The following is a 21,000-nucleotide window of genomic DNA, read 5'->3' as shown; positions in this document are numbered from 1 at the left end:
GTAACAGTTATGCCAATGACCATGAGGATGGTCCTTGTTTTTCCTTCCCTTAGTCCTAGGGAGGGGTGCCCCCTTGGCTTTCTTTTTTGTGCTTCTCAGGCTGGCTGGTTTCCGTCTCCTTTCCTCCTCGGCCTTTGGGGATGCCATGTGGCTGCTTCATTATTCATAGTGGCGGCTGAATAATCGGATTGGTATTGGTTTGGAGGAGGGATGGGAAGGGGAGAGATTTTTGCTACACTGTTTCTCTTTGGCTATGTTCATCTCCCCTGCCCAGTTGTGATTTATTTCTGCTGTTGGCAGTCTTGCTTTCTGGAAATTCTTTCACTGGCATGGAAAGGGAGATTGATGATGGCAGGGTGTGTACATTTTGGGGGGTCCTTTTTGGATGTGGGAGCTAGCTGAACCACTGACTGCATATAGCGAAAGGGGGTAGGTACTTTGGGTGTTGAGAATCTCAGGGTGCCCATCTGTGCTCCCAGCCTCTGAGTTGAACAGTTTTAATCTCTTAAACCCAATGGGCTTATGTACCTGCTATTTGTATGAGCACATTCACTCCCAGATCACCTTTGAAAGGTGTTCCTATCCACATTTTGCAGATGGGAAAACTGAGGCTTAGACTGGTGAAAGGCATTGTACGATTACATGGTTATCTATTCCTCCCTAACCAATTATCCCAAATTCAGTGGCTAATAGGCAACCGCTTTATTATGTTCACGGATTCTGTGGGTCAGAACTTTGGCCTGCTTCTGCTCCATCATGTCTGAAGCCTTAGCTTGGATGACCTGAATGGTTGGGAGTCATCTGAACATCTAGGGGCCCAGAAACATCAAAGGCTGCTTCACCCACCTGCCTGGCACTGGGGCTGGGTGACTCAAAGGCTGGACTCACGAGGGACAGTTGATTGGAACAACTCCACATGACATCTTCCTGCAGCTTGGGCTTTCTCACATCATGGCAACTGGGTTCCAAGTAAGACTGTCATAAGACAGAACACCTAGAACAAGAGAATCACATGGAAGCTGAATGGTCTTGTGTGACCTAGTCTTAGAGTAGTCTGCATCACTTGCTAGAATAGAAGGCAGGTCTAAAATCAAACTGGGATGCACAGTGCGGAAACAGGACCAGGGCATTTCTAGAGGAAAGTCATCCCCCACTCCTGCTTACTCTGCCAAAGGATGTTTATTGAATAGGCCACCATAGGGATACCCCAATCAGAATCACTCTGTGGGACTTCTCTGGTGGTCCAGTGGTAAAAAATCTCCCTGCCAAAGCAGGGGACATGAATTCGATCCCTGGTCTAGGAAGATCCCACATGCTGCAGGGCAACTAAGCCTGTGTGCCGCAACTTCCAAGCCTGGGCGTCCTAGAGCCCATGAACTGCCACTACTGAAGCCCGTGCTCTAGTCTGTGCTCCGCAACAAGAGAAACCACCGCAATGAGAAACCCGCGCACCCCAACTAGAGTGTAGCCCCTGCTTCTGCTGCAACTAGAGAAAGTCCACGTACAGCAACCAAGGCCCAGCACAACCATAAATAAATAAATAAAAATAACAATAAAAAAGATCACTCTGAGATAGAAGTGTATCCATTATACACACACACACACACACATATTTTTTTGCGGCAGGAAATCAAGCCCAGTTCCATGAACATCAGTAATGATGATGGTGTAATTCAGTCCAGGTCCAAAAGTCTGAGAATCGGGGGATGTAGGGGTGGGGGGCAATGACGTAAGTCCCAGTCCAAAGGCCCAAGAACCAGAAGCATCAGTGACCAAGGACAGGAGAAGACAAATGTCCCAGTTCAAACACAGAGCAAATTTGCCCTTCTTAAACCTTTTTGTTCTATTCAGGCTCTCTCTCAGTGGATTGGCCAAAGCCCATTCACACTGCTAAGGGCCAACTACTTTACCCAGTCCACTGGTTCAAATGTTAATCTCTTCCAGAAACACCCTCGTAGACACATCCAGAAGTAATCTTTTATCAGCTCTCTGGGTATCCCTTATCCTGTCAAACTGACACATAAAATTAACCATCACACACACACACACAATTAACCATCACACCAACTAACTCTAGGTCATCATTCCCTCTTTTTAAATTTTTGGTTCCTCAACCAGGGATTGAGCCCAGACTCTTGGCAGTGAAAATTCAGAATCCTAATCATTGGACTGCCAGGGATTCCCCATCATTCCAACTTTGTAACTTTTTTTTTAACACTGCCTGAAATAAACAGGGGAAAATACATCAGCTGGGGGAGAAAGATGCAAAATAAATGCAACTGGGCACTGAATTGCTGCTGGGGACCTAGAGGTGAGGACTTTCCAGGTGGTTCAGTGGCAGAGAACCCATCTGCCAATGCAGGAGACCAGGGTTCGATCCCTAGGTCAGGAAGCTCCCCTGGAGGAGGAATCGATAACCCACTCCAGTATTCTTGCTCAGAAAATCCCATGGACAGAGAAGCCTGGCGGGCTACAGTCCCTGGGGTCACAAAGAGTCGTAGATGACTGAGCGACTGGGCACACGCACATCCAGAGGCCAAGGCAGGGTACAAACTCTGATGTCAGATGGCTTCCTTGATGACAGTGGTTTCATTCCAAAGCAAGTCAGGGTGGTGACATGACCTTAGGCGGCTGACCCAGAGAAGGGCAAAGCTGGGGGCCTCACGGATGGGACCTGAAGAGGTCCTAGAGAGGAGCACAGGCGTCAGGCAGCGTGGAGAGTTGGCCTCTGGGAGAGGAGAATGGAGGGTGAGTTTACCTTCCATCTCCCCTTCCCCTACTGATTCCCCAGAATAGAGAAACAGGCTGGTGTTTCTCTTCCCCGGGCCCACCCTTTGCTGGGGCATCTCTTGCTGGTCCTGGTGAGGGCCACACACAGACACAGAGGTCTCTCTGAAACGGACAGTTAATTATCTCCAGGCCAGGGAGACCTGCAGAATTAAGTTTTTCCGGACTGGACCAGGGCACAGGGGAGGCGGAGACCCTCCCCCACTGCCCCCTTAGGCACTCTCATTTCCTTGCCAGTTTTCTAGAAATCCAGGTCACTTTCAAAGCCTGGGGCTGCAGGCTGCTTGAGCATGGGGTCGCTTCCGAGGTCACTGGCTGGACAAGCAGGTCAATTTTAGCAGGAAATCTACATGTAAGTGATGCTGGTTAAGTGGAGATTCCGAACCAGGGAGTTCTGGCCTCTGTCATGGGCCAGTATTTCCGCTTCATTTTATAACTGGGGAGCCTGGGTCTTCCGGAAACTAACATTGATTACATATGCACACTCACATACAGGCTTAATAAATACATCCAAATGTCAGGTATATGGGAGGCGAAGGGTTCAAGTCCCACTTGACTTGAACAATCTCGAACATGCCTCTTAAGCAATCTAACACTCAGTCTTCTAATCTATTAAATGGGAATCTGTCCGGTGGAAATGTGTGAAGGGGAAAAAAAAAGAAAAAACACAAAACCCTTAGCAAATGGGAAGCTGTAAAAAGAAGTAAATCTATCAAGTCTCCTTCTCCGGGTTGTGAGAATGGCAAATGAGATGTATTTGGACGGAGAAGGCAATGGTACCCCATTCCGGTACTCTTGCCTGGAGAATCCCACGGATGGAGGAGCAAGAGTACCGGAGTGGGGTGCCATTGCCTTCTCCGTCCAAATATATCTCATTTGCCATTCTCACAACCCGGAGAAGGAGACTTGATAGATTTACTTCTTTTTACAGCTTCCCATTTGATAAGGGTTTTTTTTTTTTCCCCTTCACACATTTCCACCGGACAGATTCCCATTTAACAGATGAGAAGACTGAGTGTTAGAGTGCTTAAGAGGCATGTTCGGGATTGCTCAAGTCAAGTGGGACTTGAACCCTTCTCCTCTGGCCCCCTAGTCCAGTCCTCTTCTTGATTTAACCTCGAAACTTGGAACCCAAAGGGTTGCCTAACAGTAAGCAGCTCCTCTCTCTCACCTGGATTCCCGGTCAGGAAAGGAGGAAGCGCTGGGCCCTCCCTCCGTCCCACCCAGCCACCCACCCGAGGTGCCATTAAAGTTAATTGTTTTTACTGCTAGTTTTACATCGTCTTGTAAATCGTTTTACGACATGGCCCAGGAACATCGAGCTGTGCGCAGAACTTGGGGACAAAATAAGAGTTTGAATACAGAAGCCTGGGTCCCACAATTACCTGGAGGCTGTAAGACAGGGGTGCCTTTGGTTCTTCCCTGACCTGCTATCAGTTGGAAGACCCCCTGACAGGTCTCTTCCAAGTGTGGCTAGGGCTGAGCCTGCGCATGTGCATGTGTGCTAAGTCACTTCAGTCGTGTCTGACTCTTTGTGACCTCATGGACCGTAGCCCACTGGGCTCCTCTGTCCATGGGACGCTCCAGGCAAGAATACTGGAGTGGGTTGCTGTGCCCTCTTCCAGGGATCTTCTTGACCCAGGAGTCAAACCTGCGTCTTGTGCGGCTCCTGCTTTGCAGGTGGATTCTTTACTGCTGAGCCATCGGGGAAACAAACCCTAGAAGGTGGAGATCCTTTGCCCCTCCTCCATCAGCTGGACAGGTATCCCTCTTGAGCCTACATTGTGGAACCTGCCAGAATCTGAGACCCCTAAGCTCTGATTCCAGAGCCTTAGGAAAGGCTGGCTGGGGGGATAGGATGGGGAAACTCCAGTGCAGAAAGCAGGGCGTTTGGGGCACTGAGTCTCTCCCAGCTTCAGGAACATGGATCTGAAAGGCAGGTGTTGAGGTGGACACACATTCTAGGCTGTGATGGTCCTGGAGACCCAGGTCTTTCCTGGCTATGTGTGTGTGTGTGTGTGCTCAGCCACTCAGTCATATCCAACTCTTTGTGACCCCATGGGCTATAGCCCGCCAGGCTCCTCTGTCCATGGAATTTCCCAGGCAATTCCCAGGCAACTGGAGCGGGGTGTCATTTCCTTCTCCAGTCGTTCTCATAATCTATTCCGGGGCCAGCACCCGTACACCTGTCAGAAATGCAAGTTCTCAGTCCTCACCGCAGACCTCTGGGCGGGGGGGCCTGGTAATCTGATTTCAACAAGCCCTGTGGGGGATTGGGATGCTCCTTAAGGTTGGAGAACCACCTGTAGAAAGAATCCAGGCGCAGGCTTGGGAGTTAGAGGCAGGGTTTGAGTTCTTTTGCTAAAAATGAGGCTTTGGCTTGGAAACTGTAGGAAACTCAGTGGCAGGGTGGGAGGGCTGGGAGGGACAGGAGAGGAGTGGGGAAATAGGCCACTTAGGCCGCCGGGGAGGATGACGACCAGGGAAATACACCAGAGCGCTCTCTGACAGGGCATCTGAGGTCGGAGGCTGCGGGCTCTACCCCGGGGCCGATCCAGTTCAGGGAGGTCAGAAAGGCAGCTCGGAACGCGCCCAACCGGGACTGGAAACGTGTGAAACTCTCGGTTCAGCCCGATTCCGCCTCGTCCAGGCAGCTTGTCTTGGGGGCACCCTAACCTCTCCGAACCTCAGTTTCCCCATCTTGGGGTCACTGAAGCCGGAAGTTGTAGAAGCACCTAGGAAGCTACGGGGTCCTGCATCCGGACCAGTTTCCGGCTTTGCGCTCCCCGTAAGTTACAGAAAATTCCTCTGTCAAGATCCCGCCGGCCGGCGAGGGGAGAGGGGCGAGGGGTTGCCGGGATTCCGGGACGCGGCGACTGATCTTTTCCGAGAATCCTCCAATGGCGGTGCCTTCGGGCAGTGCGAGAGGGGCGTGAGGTTAACTTCCAGGCTTTACCTTAAAGCGTCCGGCGAATAACCCGGGTGTTTGCAGAATTAATGAGTTGCACAGGAGGCTCAGCGCGGGGGCCCTGACTTGGAGAGCCCGGGTGCGGCGACAGGGACCCAGTCCTGAAGCGCAGGGCGCACCGCCTGGGATTAGAGGTCGACACTGGCCTTCTCCCAGGTGAAAGAAAAGGGTGAGGATGGGAGGATGAGGGGTGGAGGAGGGTTGGGAGGTGGGCTTTCTTGCCTCTGGAGGGTTCAATAGGCATTCCAAGTGCTCTTTGTTTTAAAATTATTTTCTACTGAAGTATAGTTGAATTGCAATGTTGTGTTCCAAATGTTCTTTGAGTAAAATCCAAACAATGACCCGATCTCCAGTGAATATCAGTGATGGAGTGCTCTCCCTCCGCTTTCCTTTCAGGACTGAGCTTTTGTTACGTCCCCGCCAGCGACATCCAGTGGGGAGGGTCCTCCCCAGGACCCCAGACCCAGCTTGGGTTCGAGATCGGACCACTCTCCCCATCTCCTCTCGTTTCCAGCGGGCCAAGCTCATGGAAGGAGAGGGGACCAGAGAACTCTGACCTCCCCAGTTGGAGGAGATGGAGGCTGGGCCAATTTATCCCCTCCCAGACCCCAGGTCCGGACAGCCGGAGGGGCCTTGGCCTTGCCTGGGGGCCTTGGCTCACCCCCTCCTCCGCAGCCCCCGTACCCCATCCCTGCCAGGCTTTGAAAAGCGCCTTTTATGAACTTTTCCATTTTCCTTCTGGAGGCGTGTTTGTTTTCAGTCACCTCGCTCTGTTTTATGAGCTTCAGAGCTGATCTGCACGTTCTTCCCTCCGTGTAATTTCAATTTGAACTCTCCCCAGAGCGGCCTTTTCCCTCTTGCAGGCTGCCAAGTCGTTCGAAGGCTGCACAAACATTCTTCCTCTCTCGTGTCCCCGGGAATCAGGGTCTACACCCTCGAGGGCAGGCGGAGGCGGTTACCCCGAGAGTTCCGCTGGGTTGGAGCCCATCAGCAGACGCCTTCCGATTGATGGTTGGTAAGGATGGACTGGGAGAAGGGAAATATTCGAAAAACTGGCCCCGGGGCCCCTCTTTTTTTTGATGTGGTGTGTGTGTAAACACCCCCAATCCATATTCGAAGTCTTGGGAGTGAAGATAGAGGAGGTGCACAGGGATTAGGGATGCGGTGATGGAAACTGGCACCTTCTCTCTGTTAACAGCCTAGTTTCAATTTTCATCTGGTTTCCTGGCAAGGCGGGATTATCCCCACTTTACAGATGAGGAAAACTGAGGCTGAGGTTGGTTTCCCATCCCACCCTGTTGGGATTCAAGTTTTAGTTTGAATGAACCCTTTGCATAACAATACTTCTCTGGACTTACGGCTTACATCAGTAACTGCCCTTACGACAACCGCCCTTCCTTTGTTAAGTACCTGTTTTGTGCAGGGCACCGTTCTAAGCCACTGCTTTTTCATTTCTCCCAAATGTTTCTCACAGTGACTATATGAACTATGTTCTTAACACATGACAGTAAAGTGTCATGGCACAGAGACGTTGTCACCAGCCCCAAGTCACATACCAAGGGAGACCGGAGTCAGGAGTTGAACTCAGAGGCAGGCACTCCTAACCATCAGTATCCTGCCTCTGGGAGAGCCTTTCCCAGCTCTCTTCTGAGTCACATGAAAGAAATCCCAGGATTACTGTCCCTGGGCTGCATTTTCCTCCCCAGGGTCACGCGGAGGCAAACAGGAGGATGGGGGTGGAACAAGGGTTACGTAAAGCAGTAACTTCAAAGGTGGTCACCACTAGGGTGCACAGCCGTGGCTCTGGGCACTTAGCCAGCGGCACAAGTCTACACTGCGGGCTCTCCACCCACGGTCTCTCACCTACCTCTCTGTAGTCCAAGGACTGAGCTGGTGGTGGAGGCAGCTGAGGGCTGGAGGTCTAGACGTTGAAAGTAAGGGAAGCAGAGATCAGGTGTCGATAATCAGAGTAAAAATAATGATACCAGACGTTGTTTATTGAGCACTTACTATGCTGTGCATAATATATGGTTCTAGTCCCTTTAAAAGGCACAGAGAAGTTAAGTCATTTTTTCAGAGTCACACAGCCAGTAAATTCCTGGCTTTAGACACCCTCCAGTAGGGAGGAGGCTGTTAGTGGGGACTCACTTCATGTAAATGTGGCATATTCTGGTGGAAGCAGGCTCTGATTTTATCTGAAATGAGCTACAGCACAGAATGAGAGGATCTCAGGACAGTTGGTGCAGCCGGCATCCAGGTGGGGAAACAGGCCTGGAGAGGGGTGGAGGATGTCCTATAATTCCACATCGAGTCAGGAGGGCAAACAGAGGTGGAACCCCCTGGTTCTGGGGCTCAGCATCTCCCTCCCACGCCACGGCGCCTGCCACAGCCCTGAGGGAGGAAGCAAGGGAAGGGCCTGAGACAGACCTGGGTTTTTCCTTTTGTCCTCAGCCTACTGTGTGACTTTGTGGAAATTGCTCAACTTCTCTGGGCCTCAGTTACTCCAACTGCAAAATCATGGCGGTACAGGGGTTAGAGTGTACAATTGCTGAGTCATCGGTGATCACAATATTCGTAGATACCTATCAGGTCACAACCAAAAAACAGATTCAGAACCAAGCAGATGGAGTTCCCAATCCCAGGGTTCTAGGAAAGCAGGCTCCCCATGCTTTTGGAGAGGGGGTGGCAGTGGGGTGCTCCCTGGATGCCTGAAGAAATGCTCTTTCTTTGACAGCCCAAAGGCTTCTTCTTCTTTTTTTTTTTTTATTTTTGGCTTCATCATGCAGCATGTGGGACTTCAGTTCCCCATCCAGAAATTGAACATATGTCCCCTACATTCGAAGCATGGGGTCTTAACTACTGCACCACAAGGGCGGTTCCTCAAAGGCTTCTTGATCACAGCCCAAGGATGGAGTATATGGGCTTCTACAGGAGAAGTGGGTTTTAATCCCAGTGATGGGATTCCTCTGAGGCCTCCTGCCCTTGGGACCACTGAGCCAAGGGTGGTGGGCGGTGGGGGGGGGGGTGGGCAGGGCGGGGCTGGAGAGTGAAGGTCTGGACTGGAGTAATTAACTTTGGCCTGAAGTGTCTCTAAGACCCAGTAGCTGTGTGTGCTAATGCCTGCATATATATCCAGCCAGAGTGACTTATGTGAATACTTGTTTAAGGCCCACATAGACATGGTACACCCCTCCTCTCCTCAGCCTCCCCTCCTCCCCCTTCTTCTTTCTATTATTAGTGTTAGTGCTAGGGCTACACTTTTTCTAGCAGCACAGTAAGTCAGCTGTATTGCAATTTACTTTATACCATTGAGAGTCAGAGACGTGAAGACACTTGCTCAAGGTGCTCAGCCAGTAAGTGGCCCAGAGACAGACAGGTAAAAATAGAGGGCAGACGGACTTCCCCAGCAGTCCAGTGGTTAAGACTCTGAGCTTCCAATGCAGGGGCCGAGAGTTCCATCCCTGGTTGGGGAACTAAGATCCCACATGCCATGCAGGGCAGCCAAAAGATTAAAAAAAAAAAAAGAAAAGGGCAGAGAGAGGAAGTTGAGGGAGTAGGCACTGTGACAAAGGAGAGAATTCCCATCTCCTTGCCCTAAATCTGACACTGAACTGGATTATCCTTGATTTGATCACAGACACCCAAAGACACCTGGGGCACAGAACAGCCCCAGGAAGTGGGTTGTTCCCGGATCGAGGGCTATTCCTTAGGCTGTGATCCATAGCTCCAGAAATGTGCTGATGGCTGCTTTGGGGGCTGATTTACGTTGGTATCTCCATTCCTGGTGACTCCCTGGGGCAGCAGAGTATTTCATTACAGAGATCTCAGACTTTCCTATTCTGTTCCAGGAGCTGGGAGGATAAGGTGTGTGCTAAAGGTGGGTGCTAGTGCCTAGGGAGGCAGATAGAGGCAGCCTGAGGACCCAGCTGATGCGAGGATCCTCGGATGCAGGTTTCGGTCAATGAATCAACTACACGGTTGGACTGCAAGGAGATCCAACCAGTCCATTCTGAAGGAGATCAGCCCTGGGATTTCTTTGGAAGGAATGATGCTAAAGCTGAAACTCCAGTACTTTGGCCACCTCATGCGAAGAAGAGTTGACTCATTGGAAAAGACTCTGATGCTGGGAGGGATTGGGGGCAGGAGGAGAAGGGGATGACAGAGGATGAGATGGCTGGATGGCATCACTGACTCCATGGACGTGAGTCTGAGTGAACTCCGGGAGTTGGTGATGGAAAGGGAGGCCTGGCGTGCTGCAGTTCATGGGGTCGCAAAGAGTCGGACACGACTGAGCAACTGAACTGAACTGAACACGGGGAACCAGACACTCCACCGAGAGAGGCTGGAGGCAGGGGCAGGTGGCCGTGGATAAAACCATTGTGCCTTCAGTTAGAGTCAGATGAAGCCTGGGGTATTATTTTACAGACCTAGAGAGGGGCTCTGCTTGGTCAAGGCCACTCCAATCAGGGATGGAGTCAGGGCTGGACTCAAGGGTGGGATCCTGCCTAAGAAGGCCTGGAACTAGCCTTTCCCCGCTTCCCTGTACCGAGGGACTGGGGCAGAGGAAGCGGTGGTGGTGGGGTGTCTCCTTCGTGGCGCCCCCCTTCCCCCACAATGGTGTCGTCGGGGTGGTCCAGACTCAGCTTCCCTGTGCCCTGGCGCTCCCGGGGCGGCGGCGCATTTTTCCGCATCATGGGCTGGAGAGATGGCCCAGCTTGCCTGGACTGGGAAGAAGGAAGGGAAAGCAGGGCCTGAAGGGCGTTGCGGGGGTGGGGGGAGTGTAGGAGGAGGGAGCTGCGAACAAAGGGGCCCCGTGCGCTGGATCGGGCAGGGCCGCTGAGTGACGATCCGCAGGCGCGCGTGGTGGGGCGGGTTCCCAGGGAGGCGCGGGGGAGGGGCGGGGGGCGCAGGGAGATGCAGAGACACAAACCCACACAGAAAAGAGACCCAGGCTGAGGGGGCAGAGATGGACGCACCGAGATCAGGAGAGAGAAATGCCCAGAGGAGAGAGGGAGGCAGGCTGGGAGGGTGGTGGATGGAAGGAGAAACACGCGGAAGAATACTGACGCATATAGAGAAACACTGCTGCTGCTGCTGCTGCTAAGTCGCTTCAGCCGTGTCCGACTCTGTGCGACCCCATAGACGGCAGCCCACCAGGCTCCCCCGTCCCTGGGATTCTCCAGGCAAGAACACTGCACTGGGTTGCCATTTCCTTCACTGGGTAGAGAGAAAGCAGAGAGGAGAAAGACTCAGGGAGGGAGAGACGGAGAAATAGACTTGGAGAGACTGAGAAGGAAGCCTAAACCAAGAGAGGCAGGGAGAGAGACAGTAGAGAGAAAATAAAGACCCAGAATTGATACAGAGATGGACAGACATTGTGAGTGGGAGAAACAAACAGACCTGGAGAGACAAAGAGAGAAAGACACACAGAAACCGAGCAGAGACCGATGATCCAACTGGTTGATGAGACTTGTAGCCAACAGGGGACAGAAAACCACACTGACACACATTCACCTTGGCTGCAGGGATCTGAGGTCTACTGTGCAGTGGTCCTTGGCTGTCCTGGCCTGATTGGTCCAGGGTCAGGGGACATTTGCCCCCTCCAGGTCCCAGCATAAGGGTCTTTAGGGGTTAGTTTCTTTTCCAGATAAAGTGTTTTCTGTCAGTGGTTTAAATGACCTGCCAACCCCAGCACACCCCATCTTCGATTTTTAAATGTCATCCTGCTACCTCTAGGGTGGGCATCTGAGGGTGTGTCTGTCCCTAGGCAGGGTCTTGGGGACACTCCTCAGGCCCTCAAGGGACTTTATGTCCAGCTTCAGGGACACCCTTGCCTGCACACACGCGTGTGAACAGGGTCATGCAACCTTCCCAAGATACAAGCATCTTCATCACGTATGTTTGCACATACCCTCCTGGAAGCTCACCACACACACACACACACACACAATACTCACTGCAGCATACACATGTGAATTCACATTCAATATTTGTTGAGAATCTGTTACATGCAAAGTGTTAGACTCAGCATTAAAGATAGAAAATGGAGTAGGAAAATTTTTATTAAAGAAAGAAAATGGAGGAGGAAATAGCAACCCACTCCAGAATCCTTGCCTGAAAAATCCCATGGACAGAAGAGCCTGGTGGGCTGCAGTCCTTGAGGTTGCAGAGTTGGATGCAACTAAACACGAAAGACAGAAAAATAAGACGATGAAAGGGATCTCTCAGTCTTCCTCTGTAGACAACTGTGCCAGGGAGGCTGCTGGGGCCCTGGGCACGGGGACTGTCCCTCTGTCTTTGGAAATGCCCAGGGTCAAGTCTGTGGTGTGGCAGAGAGGTCCAGCCCCCCACTGCCATCAGGGCTAATAGCACCCGCCTTAGTCCAGGTGAGGGGCCTCCCCAGGTATGTTCGGTGTTGTGTAGTCCCTCAGTCATGTCTGACTCTTCTGCGACCCTGTGGACTGTAGCTCGCCAGGCTCCTCTGTCCACAGGAATTCCCCAGCAAGAATACTGGGGTGGATTGCCGTTTCTTTCTCCAGGGGATCTTCTCAACCCAGGGATTGAACCTGCATCTCCTGTATGACAGGTGAATTCTTTACCACTGAACTACCTGGGAAGCCCCTCCCAGAGTATAGATTCTTTCTTCATCCCCAAAGCCTCCCCACTGATACAGGGATTCAGAGGACTGAGGGTCCTGTCCCTGCATCAAGTCTCAGGATTGCCCCCCATATCTGCTTCTCTGGGGGAAGTCAGACATAGGAGATTGTCTCCTCCCAAGTTGGGAGCACTCCCTCCCCCAAAGGGGATCCTGTGAGAAGTGGGGGAGAAGTTGGATTGCCTTTTACATGGGATTGGCCCAAAAGTTCATGTGAGTCTTCCCGTAAGATGGCATGGAAAAACCCAAACCAACTTTTTGGCCAACCCGGTACTTGCCCCAGCATCTCGGGAGGGCGTGCACATCCATCCAGCTGGGCTGAGGGTAATGATCAAACCCAGTGCCTGCTTCCAGTGCTGGCTGGGTCTTTCTTTTCGTTCCACTTCATACGTCCTAGTGATTGAATAGTGATTGAATGGGTCTCCGACATTGGAGGCAGATTTAATTGGGTAACAGAAAATGTTGATTGAGTGCCCACTACACCAGGGTGCTTTGCCAAGTGCTTTGCAGATACTGCTCAAAACAGCCCCATTACGTGGAAGGGATGATCGTGAGTCCCATCGTACAGATGCAGAAACTGAGACCCGGGGAGGTGAAAGCTTGTGCCTGAAATAGTATGGCCGGAAGAATTCATGCCAAGGCAGGCTGACTCTAGAAGTCAAGCTTTTGACTTACCTGGAAATCCAGTGGTTAAGATACTGTGCTGTGGCTGCAGGGGCTCCAGTTTGACCCCTGGTTGGGGAACTAAGATCCTGCATGCCTCGAGGTAAGGCCAAACAAAACAAAACGAAACAAAAGAGCAGAAGTCAAGCTTTTGGCTAATATCCACCCCTGGAGCAGATAGCTGTAGCCTATCTCTGCAGCCTCAGGAAGTGGGCAAGAGGGGGAGATTTGTGTGTGCTTGCGAGTATGGGTGTCGTGGGTGGTGCAGATTTCCGGGGTCAGCCAGCAACTGCCCTGGGATTCCAACGGCAGAGGCCCAGCCTGGGGAGAACTTTCCAAAGACCAGCCATTTCCTCTGGGCTGCTCCAGGGGCCTTGCCCGAGCCCACCAGCTCATTTAAGCTCTGCTCTGGTCCCGCTGCAGGACTACAGAGCAGCCGGCTCCGCGCCCAGTTTGCCTGCCGTGTAACAGGATAGTTTATATTATACCGCCGAGCAGAAATAAAACTACTGACTCAAACATTGCAAACAGATGCCGCCCGCCAGAGCCCAGGGTCCGCGGCCAGATGCTGTTCTGAGAACCCTGGGAGGGCAGAAGCTGGGAGTCTGGTCCCTCCAGACCCTACAGGTTGGGGCGGGGGCTGCTGCAGGGGGAGGTGTGGGGTGCTGCTAAGGGGCTTTCGGAAATGGAGGGGGGCAGGAAATGAAGAAGGAAAGGGGGGCCCATCTTTCCTTTCTTGAACTTTCTTCAAGAATTCGGCCAGTTCGCCACTTGAGACCTGCCCGTTTCTGGATTTTAATGGCCTTTTTTCCCAGGCAGAGGTGAAAGAAACCCGGGAAGCCTCCTGGAAATCCCATGTGAGTTCTCCTCAAATACCCCCAAATAAATATGCTCTGAGTGCCCTAAACCCCCTTCTAAGAAGATTTTTGCCCCTAAGCGCTCAAGAGAGTTCTAGAACTTCCATCTCGTAATTATCTCCCCCCACCTCCACCCACGTCTGCTGCTTCATCTGCTAGACTGCAGTCACCAGGACCTTCTTAAAACCTGCCAAGTCCTGCTCTTTCTCCTACACCTTCAATGGCTCCCCACTGTCCACCGTAGAGCGTCTCAAAGGGTGGTCTGAGGAGGGCCTGCATCAGAGTTCCCTGGGATGGTTCCCAGGGCCCCACCCCTGGGTTAAGGAATCCACCTCTTTAGGGGCCTGGGAATCTGCATTGTAAACAATGTGAAAGGCTTTCTGGAAGGAGACTAAATGTAATTATTTGTTTAGAAAAATGAGCACACTGTAGAGCCAGTCAGGTAATGTCGAGTGGAAAGCCAGTGCAGCCCTCCTCATGCTGTTTATTCAGCAGGTGTTTGGACCACCTACGCACCGAGCTAGGGGCTGGATCCCTGGGATCCAGTCTGGACAAGGTAAGTGAGGTTCTGGTTGTCTTGTATTTCCAGTGACTTGGCAGAAAGAAGAGCTGGACGATGACTAGAAGGTTCCAGAAGACATCATGGGGAGACATCTCAGGAAGGAAAAGTGAATTATCCACAGGGATTCAGGGGCGGTGCTCCCCATCGAAGGCTGGCATCAGGAAAGACTCTGAGGTCAGATCCAGACACGGGATTGGAGGTGCTGATAAACTCTGCTGCGGCACAGACTTTGGGGAGAAGGTGAGAAAAATGAGGAAATGGGGCACCCCTGCTCTTTTATCTTCGAGTCTCTCCTGCACACTCCAAAGGTAGGGACCTTATCTCCTCATCTTCCCAGTAGCCCCTGGAGGTGCCCACAGTGGTCTGGAAATGTTTGTGGAATGAATAAAAGTAAGGTGGTAGGGGAGGAAGGGGGACATAAAAGACAAAGAGGAGAGGAAAGAACAAAAAGAATGAATAAGGAGGGACTTCCCTGGTGGACTAGAGGTTAGGACTGTGCACTTCCACTCAAGAGGCACGGGGTCCATGCTCTGATCAGGGAATGAGGATCCTGTATGCCTTGAGGTGCGGCAAAAAAAAAAAAAAAAAAAGAATGAATAAGGAGATAGAAAAAGAGGGGAAGAGACAACCAGGTCTCCTGGTTAGTTTATAAACCCCAGAAGTGATTTGGATGTATGTGTGCCTGAGTGTAGACAGGAATCCCTCGAGAATATATGGGTCTGATTTTAGAGACCAAGGCATCTAAGAATGTAGAAGAAGCCCCTTCCCTATGGTCCATTGTCTCCTAGGGGAGGAAGAAAGGAAAGGAGGCTGATGTAAAAACTGGGGATGGGAATTCCCTGGTGGTGCAGTGGTTAGGACTCTGCGCTTCCACTGCACAGGGTTGGGGTTTGATCACTGGTCTAGGCACTAAGATCCCACATGCCTTGAGGTGTGGCTACAAAAAAAAAAGGAATTAAGAACAATAGTGGGGGTGACAATGGGCATGTAGTGCTGACCTGGCTGGAGATTCATATCAATGAGGGCAGATTTGTATCAACAGAGGCTACCAGGGAGAAAAGGCAAGTGTGTGTGTGTGTGTGTGTGTGTGTGTGTAACAGGCAGAAACTTTCAAAGCAATCGAAATAACTCTGATGAGCACTCTCTCCTACCCTTCCTCGTGAACCCCATTTCCTCCCAGTTGAGGCTCAGGGCAGACACGCCTGAATGTAATTCTAAGAGGCAGGGGAAGCCTGAGCAATTATTTTTACACTAAAAAAAAATTTTTTTTAAAGCCCTCAAAGATACAGGCGTGCTCCAGGCTCGGAGGCCCTGACCACCCCATCCCTGAGCGTGCCTCCCTCCGCCACCCCCATATGGTCTGGCCTCTATCTTCTGCCCGCCTGTGACAGACAGACCAGGCCAGGCACCCCCCAGAGACCACCCCCTCCCCAACCGGAGGCCTGTCCCCTCTGAAACTGATCCCGGGTCTTTGGATCTAATTTGTTTCTCTGTCTGCCGGGTTTGGGAAGGGGGGTGGGGGCGGTGGTCTGGCCTGGAGACGTAGTGGTCACAGGTGACATCAATCATGTCTGCGTCTTCCCAGGGACGGGGGTAGGATATCAGAGAGGTGACCAAGCATTTGCCACATGATTCAAATCATCTCAGCATTGATTAATTGGGTTCATCCTGAGTTTCTGAATCATAACAACTGTTTTTCTCCTTCACCTAACGTCAACAGACCCTTAAAGGGGAAGGATCCATTTACCCGCGGCATGTGGTATGTTGAACGGATCAGCTCCCATTAAATGTTAAATGCTGGATGAGTCTTAGACAAACTCGATTTGCTCAGGATACTTTTCAAAGGTTGGGCGATGATTAGACATCTCTCTCTCCGCCTCGCCCCTTCCTCTCCGGCTTTTTCCCTGGGATGTGTTTTGGCTTCGGCCTCTGGCAGATGGGATGCTGGAACGTGTGGGCTGATGCAGAGGGTCCTTGGGGGGTGGGGGGGTGGAGACGGGGTGGCAGCTGAGCCCCCACAGGCTGTTTAAGAGAGATACAGTTTCTGAAAAGTTTAATAAGGCAGAAAACAATCCGTATACCAAATTTGCCTTCCAAAAGTTAAATATCCGGAATGTCTCCTGCCCCTAAATGAAGGAGAAAACAGCATTTCCCAAGCCAAAATAAAAGAGAAGTAGTTTTCTAGAGAAGAGAAATTATGTTTTTGCACTGGTATAGGTTCTGAAAGCTAAATAACCCAGTATGTTTGGCCTGGAAGCAAAATCCAGCTCTGAGGTGATTGGTCCGTGAGTGGAGGGGTCAGGGGAAAAAAAAAGCAAAAACAAAGCTCAGGTGAATTTCCAGTTGTCTTTCCTACATGTGAAAAGAGATGCTTACCTTGGTGACACAAGGCTGTGTCACCTTGGACAAATCACTGTGTTTGTCCGAATCCCAGTTTTCTGACATCTCAGTTTATAGAAAGAGGATGAATCCTAGTCACTGATCTGTTGAGAAGTTTAGATGAAAGAAGGTTAATGAAATAGCTCAATAAATGCAGAGGCTTGATAGGTTAAATGGTGTGTGTTGAAGGCAGGGACGGGGCTGTGGCCGGAAGACCCTGGTGCATCGTGTGTGTGCATTCGTTTGGTTCACAGAGTTTCAAAATGTAGACGCGCTCCAAGATTTCACCAAGGGGACAGTTTTGGCTGTGATAACTGGTGGGAAACCTGGCAATGGAGATCAATCTGTGAGTGTGGGCTTGGCAGCCCCCAGTAATGTTGGAAGAGTGAACTGGAAATTGATTAGCGTGTCTGGAAGGTTCTCAGGGAGAGTGGAGGCTCTTCACCCCCCACATAGCAAACCTCCCGGGAATCTCCCCATCAGCAGTATTTTTCTCTCCTAATACCACGTTCAGATACTTGAAGTGACCTGGGTCTTCTGTGATGCCAGTCTCGTCCTTAGTGATGGACAGAAGGGGACTGAGGCTTTGGACAGGTTCACCCATCCACTGTGGCTCTGAGTTAGGGTGAATCTTCCCTGCCTGAGCCTTGTTTCCTTGACTGCTGCTGTTTCCTCTGCTAAATGGTTTTGTAGAGTAACTGGGCTTTCCTGGGAGACATCGAAGGGGGCAGATAGATCACAGGGGGAGAAGAAGAGGCAGAGGTGGAAAGAGTGCAAAGACAGAAGGAGATGAGAGAGACACACCCAGACACAGAGAGAAAGAAACACAGGAGAAAGAAGGACAGAGAGGAAAGGAGAGGGAAAAAAAGGAGAGAGAGACAGAGAGAATTAACCCCACACAGATAATACAGGGGAAAGGAGCCAGGAGAGGGTCAGAAATACCCGGTTGTACCTGCAAAGAGAAACAGAAACCCGAAGACACAGGTTTCCTTTTACAAGGAAAAAGACGGAATATACAGAGAGCTAATGAGTAGGCAGATGTGATACTTGAATTGTCATATCTTGGACTAGTAGGTGACTGATCCTGATTCTCTTTTCTCTCCCAGAACATGGAATTCCCTATCAGCATTGCCAGGCCTTCAAAGTCCCCTACTTGCCTGGTGCCCTGGGGGCCACCGCTGGGATATCACAAATTAGACCTCAGGGCTGTGAGGCAGGATTACATCAGGGGAGGGATGGACAGAGGGGAAGGATCAAAGGCGTCCAGGGCCTGGCTTCATTGGCAGGACTCCCAGTGGGGCCCACAGGCCTGAATTCCTGGCGGGACCCCCAGGAAACATTCTGATGGGCAGATAGAGCCGTTCAACCGCAGGCTGCCTCCTCCCTGCCCCTCTTCCTCGTCCTCTGGCTTGTTCCTTGAAATCAGAATTGGGGGTTTCTGAATGCTTCCCTCAACTTGGGACAGCAGGGTCTGTTCTTCTAAGGGACCCCCGTTCATTCTTGAGTCTCAGTTCCCTTGTGTGTGAAATGGACATTCTAGTAACAGGCGGGGATCCCCAGTTGTCTGAAGACTCAGTGGAGTGATGTTAAGTATTCAGGAGGGAAAACAGAAGGAGAAGGGGAAGAAGAGGAAGAAGAAGAATATGGTGAAAGGGGATTCCCTGGTGGCCAGTGATTAGGACTTGGTGCTTTCACTGCTGGGGCCTGGGTTCAATCCCTGGTCCAGGAACTAAAATCCTGCCAACCAAAACAGACAAACAAAACCCCAGTGTTTTGTTTGTTAAGTGTTCAGGAGGCAGAAAGATGTGCTGTTTTGGAGTGAGACACTCTTGGGATTAAATCAAGCTGTCTTTCCTATAGTTGTTCAGTCACTAAGCTGTGTCCAATTCTTTGTGACCCCATGGGCTGCAGCACGCCAGGCTTCCTTATCCTTCACTATCTCCCTGAGTTTGCTCAGACTCATGTCCATTGAGACGGTGATGCCATCCAGTCGTCTCATCTTCTGTCGCCTTCTCCTCCTGCTTTCAGTCTTTCCCGGCATCAGGGTCTTTTCCGATGAGTTAGCTCTTTGAATCAGGTGGCCCAAGTCTTGGAGCTTCCGTTTCAGTCTTTTCCTGAGACTTAGTCTTCTGCTGTGTAAAAGGGGGATCCTAGAAAGAAGTCTCGCTGCATAGCCATGGGCTGTAAACCATCTCCCGTGCTCATCTGAGCCCAGGGCCCAGTGCCTAGGAAGCACGGGGCCCACGGCGGCTCCAGGAGACAGAAGCCAGATTGCTGCCCAGACAGGGGGTAATATATGGCATCTAACTCTGGCCGAGAATTGAATTCAACCTCAGCTGGAGAATTAGAACATTGTGATTAGAAACAAGAGGGGAGAAGGGACAAAACAAGCTGTCTTCAAGTGCATGATGACAGAGCACAGACTCTCCTGGCAGCCCCGGGGGTGGGGATGGGGGGGGAGCTGGAGAAAGACAGGGCAGATCATATTAATAACAATAAATTATATCTGCACAGTGATTTATGGCTCTGGTGCGCTTCCCATTATGTTGCAGTAAGTGCCTTAGGAAGGGCGGACTCCTCTGATGACGGTCACAGCCCTTTTAATGTTGTGGCTGCTGTTACTGACAGCAGTGTGATCTGCGTTATTATTGATGTGATTTCTCCTAGTTTTCAAATGGGGGAAACTGAGGTTCAGGGAGAACGGATAGCTTGCCCAGGGAAAGAGTTGGCCCAGGATTTAAATCCAGGTTTTGTCCTCCTGGATCTTTTCTGGCTGCTTCTTGGAAATGAGATAGTCTGTTTTTCGTGCTGTCATTTTATCTCCTCTGTGCCCCCTGGGGAGTCTCCATTTATTCTTTCTCATGGTAGACAATTGGGTCTTCTTCTCTGATTGTCCTCCAAGGGTGAAGAGGCCCAGAGATTCCTCCTGTTGAACCCCAAGGCCCTCCATCTGCCTAACCCACCGGCACTCCATCTCCACCCTTTATTCTCACTGGTGGGAATTTCCAGCAAAGAGGGCATTCTCTCCAGTGGCTGCCCATTGCTGGGTCGTGCACGGGTGACTCGGATATGGACTTGAACTTCCAAGTTCCCCCCACTTAGCTGGCCTCACGTCTCTCTTTGAACCGAGCAGTAGCTGGTTCACCATCCTCTCTCTCTCTCACCTCCTGTCCTTCCCTCCAGGAAACCTATAGTCCCGATGAACGACTGCGTTGATTTGGCGACCAGGTTCACTTGGCATTTGCAGAGCGAGCTATTTCAAGAATGTGCAGATTCAGTCCTGAAAATGGCCTAGGAGAAGACTGGCTGGGCTTCAGAGGAGCAGAACAAATGAGTTCCCCCTGCCCACCCCCCTGCTCCTTGCACCCCATCCTGCGATTTCCTTTGTCTCAATCCAAAATCCCCCTTTACATGATCCCGGAGGCTTCCTAATAAAATAGAACTGTAACTTTATCTAAGACGAGTGCAGCACATGTAGAATGGATAAGGTGTAATTAATAACAGAAAATAATGTTTCTCCCCTCCTGACCTCTCACCCCCATATAAGTGTCTTAAGTTTTATGACAGCCGGGCCCAAAATGAGTGTGTGTATGGATGTGTGTGCATGCGCCCGTGTGTGTGTGAGTGTGCGGTGCATGTTCCAGTGTGTGCATCTGAGCTGAGCCTATGTGGGGCCAATACGTCTGTCTGCTGAGTATTCACCTAGCCCTGACTGGAATTGGTTTACGTTTCTGGGTAGACTGGCCTCTTGTTGAACCCAGGCACTGCCTGAAATTGATCTGATTTCTTGAAGTCAGGATTTGGTCTAGATCTTGGAAATACCCTGTATCTATTTCTATGCAAAACTTGGGGCAATGCAGAAGTTGAAGAATGGAAAAAATAAAGGGGTGAATGTGCGTGTACACACACACACACACACACACACATACACAATCTTTTAGATGATCTAGTATGTTTCAGAACCCTGGTGGATTCTGAGGAGGGTGTATTGATACTTCTTTGGGCAGGAAACCAAGACCTACATTGGCTTTGATGCTGTAAACCATGGGACATACAAGGGTCTCCTTATGCAAAATGCTCTCTTAAGAAATTGCATCTCATGTGGGGCTTCGCAGGTGGCTCAGGAGTA

The 21,000-nt window shown here is 51.0% G+C and overlaps 1 long non-coding RNA gene across 13 annotated transcripts in view; it reads left to right on the top strand.

Annotated features, from left to right (window-relative positions):
• The first annotated feature begins 5,791 nt into the window (after positions 1-5,791).
• LOC147355519 (uncharacterized) overlaps positions 5,792-21,000 on the top strand; it is a 171,098-nt gene continuing 155,889 nt past the window's right edge. The window contains exons 1-5 of one of the 13 annotated variants that reach the window (XR_015144004.1): positions 5,792-5,924; positions 6,680-6,770; positions 13,889-13,930; positions 14,520-14,732; positions 20,055-20,324. This is a non-coding gene — a long non-coding RNA (uncharacterized LOC147355519). Of the gene's footprint in view, positions 5,925-6,618; positions 6,771-10,769; positions 13,701-13,825; positions 13,931-14,519; positions 14,801-20,054; positions 20,325-21,000 lie in introns of those variants that run through there. The other 12 variants (XR_015143994.1, XR_015144003.1, XR_015143999.1 and 9 more) reach the window with 12 other exon arrangements.

This window comes from Bos grunniens, chromosome 17 (genome assembly GCF_055505025.1).
Source record: "Bos grunniens cultivar Pamir isolate PY7600 chromosome 17, Bosgru_T2T1.0, whole genome shotgun sequence".
Taxonomy (NCBI): Eukaryota; Metazoa; Chordata; class Mammalia; order Artiodactyla; family Bovidae; genus Bos; species Bos grunniens.
The sequence above is the reverse complement of the archived record's forward strand: the minus strand, read 5'-3'. Positions and strand labels throughout refer to the sequence as shown.